Raw genomic sequence first — 3,174 nt, 5'->3', positions numbered from 1 at the left:
CCCTTGCGGAGCACAGGCTCCGGACGCGCAGGCTCAGCGGCCATGGCTCACGGGCCCAGCCGCTCCGCGGCATGTGGGATCCTCCCGGACCGGGGCACGAAACCATGTCCCCTTCATCGGCAGGCGGACTCTCAACCACTGCGCCACCAGGGAAGCCCTATGGTTACATTTTTAACACACAAATAAGCTGCAGCCCCAGTTTAATAGGGAGACGTATCCGAGGAAGAGATAAAGCTGGTCATCATTTAGTAAAAGTCACTGAGCTAATTTGAACAGTAGTTTAGTATCCTTTTTGAAGACAATCTAGCTGATTCTCTATTTAAGTGACTCTAGGGATGAGGGATATTTTTAAAATGTTTAAGTCATAAGATATGCAAGAGGTTTTAAAAAATCTGGAGCTAACTATAAGAGTGTTCCTAATGAAGTTCGTCAGACCCAATGGTAGAGTCATAATAACCCCTACTTAATATACATAAAGAATTAGAGATAAAAAGTCATTTTGTAATGAAAGCTCTATCTACATTGGCCATTAATAAGTTAGTTTATGTGATTTGAGCATAATTGGAGTGCTAAAGAGTTTGTGACCAGTTCTAGTGGCACTAATAACATTGTTAGTGAAGAAAATGTACTGTTGTCATAAACTAGAGAATCTGACTCAGGCATGTGAATTATATATATTATATATTATATAATTAATTATAATTACAATACTTAGTTTAAATGTTAACTTAAAACCATTCCTTCAACTTCCAATCCAAACTCAGTTAGCTAATTAGTAAATTATAATAGGGGTCTTTCTGACATTGCTAATTAGTTGAATAGTTACATGGTTGAAAGTTAACAATTTCCATATCTGAAAGTGGAATTGCTTCAGCACTAAGGAGATTTATGTAGCATTGTTTTTAGTGGGCACGTCATTAATAATAACTCTTGTGGATATTCCATTGAATAACAATATCTGGGAATTTTGTTCCCCAGCCTTCAATGTTCCTTGCCTCTCTTGCTTTCTCACTGTCATTCTTTGCCACAATGATGGCAGCTAGGTGTGTGAGTTATTATTCTTCTAAGAGAAAAGGGTGATGTGCACGTGTGCACGCACACGTGTGTGTGTGTGTTTTTGTGGCAGAGGGAGGCCCGCATATCTCAAAAAAAAAAAAAAAAAAAAAAAAAAAACAAAACTACAGTTAATTCACTACTTTTTTGAGGAAAAAATAAACCCAAGAAAGACTACTATTTTTTAATTAAAAAAATTATTTCATATTGGAGTATAGTTGATTAACAATGATGTGTTAGTTACAGGTGTATAGCAGAGTGATTCAGTTATACCCAAACAAGTATCCATTCTTTTTCAAATTCTTCTCCCGCTTAGGTTATTACAGAATATTGTGCCAAGTTCCCTGTTCTATCCAGTGGGCCCTTGTTGGCTATCTATTTTAAATATAGTAGTGTGTACATGTCAATCCCAAACTCCCAATTTATCCCTCCCCCCTGCATTTCCCTCAGTAATCATAAATTCGTTCTCTAAGCCTGTGAGTGTTTCTGTTTTGTAAGTAAGTTCATTTGTATCAGGCCTTTATTATGTTGAGGTAAGTTCCCTCTATGCGTACTTTCTGGAGAGTTTTTTATCATAAAGCGGTGTTGAATTTTGTCGAAAGCTTTTTCTGCATCTATTGAGATTTTCATGTGGTTTTTATCCTTCAGTTTGTTTATATGGTGTATCCATTGATTGATTTGCATATATGGAAGAATCCTTGCATTCCTGGGATAAACCCCATTTAATCATGGTGTATGATCCTTTAATGTGCTGCTGGATTCTGTTTGATAGTATTTTGTTGACGATTTTTGCATCTATGTTCATCAGTGATATTGGCCTATAGTTTTCTTTTTTAATTATTATTATTTTTATTTATTTATTTATTTTTTAACCTCTTTATTGTAGTATAATTGCTTTACAATGGTTAGTTTCTGCTTTATAACAAAGTGAATCAGTTATACATATACACATGTTCCCATATCTCTTCCCTCTTGAAGGGAAGCTAAAGTGGGTTTTATTGTTGCTTTTAAAAAAATTTTTATGGCGTATAGTTGCTTTACAATGTTGTGTTGGTTTCTACTGTACAGTAAAGTGAATCAGCTGTACGTGTACATATATCCCTTTTTTGGGATGGGATTTTCTTCCTATTTAGGTCACCAAAAAAGCATTGAGTAGAGTTCTCTGTGCTATAGGTAGGTTCTCATTAGTTATCTGTTTTATACATAGTATCAATAGTATATATATGTCAATTCCAATTTCCCAATTCAAGTAATGACAATTTTTTAAAAAAGAAATACTAAAAGCAACAAAATGAAAAGGCAACCTACAGAATGGGAGAAAATATTCACACACACACAAAAATGAAGCCTCATGCTTATTGCTCTGTCAAGTTATTTACACCTTTTTCAGGATATTACATTTCCATTGTAGAAAAATATGCACCATACGTATTTAAACCACATCTGGGTATTCGTTATGTTGGATCATTTATGTTGTTGATTCTCTGTTAGAAATTATCTGGGGGAATCTTTAGAAACGGTCAGAGAGAAAACTTAGGGAACTAATTGCAGGATGTATTAGCATTTTCTCATTCAGCTCTGGTTCAGTAGGCAGACACATACATCCCACTAATAGACATGTTTTCTGGAAACTTTTAAAGATAAGAGAAATTGCTCTCAATCCAAAATGATTTGAGGTCAGGAGACAGAGCAACAGATATTTGGAGCACTGGCTAGAGGGAATTGTGTTTGCATGGCTATCAGGCAAACATCGTCAAGTTCCAGTCTCAGATAGATCCCTAGCAGGGAGAATACAGGCCCACCTGGCAACTGGGGGAGAGGCAAGTGAGAAAATGAGGCCTTATTTCATTCACCAAGTGGTTCAACAGTAGACCAATTGGTGTGCACCATCCACAAATGCTGCAGAAACAGTATGGTAGACTTTCCTGAAGTCTTTCCTTGTTTACTCTCAAAAATGCATTTTACCTCCACTGGGTCCGCATGGCACTTGGCTTATATTCTCATTATACCTTCCTAAGTAGCTACTTATAGACCTGTGCTCTCCCATCTGTCAGAATGAAAATCCCTTACAGGTAAAAACATGCATTAAAACTACAGTTAGGGGCTTCCCTGGTGGCGCAG

This window comes from Physeter macrocephalus, chromosome 8, assembly GCF_002837175.3.
Source record: "Physeter macrocephalus isolate SW-GA chromosome 8, ASM283717v5, whole genome shotgun sequence".
Taxonomy (NCBI): Eukaryota; Metazoa; Chordata; class Mammalia; order Artiodactyla; family Physeteridae; genus Physeter; species Physeter macrocephalus.
Note: the sequence above shows the minus strand (reverse complement) of the source record.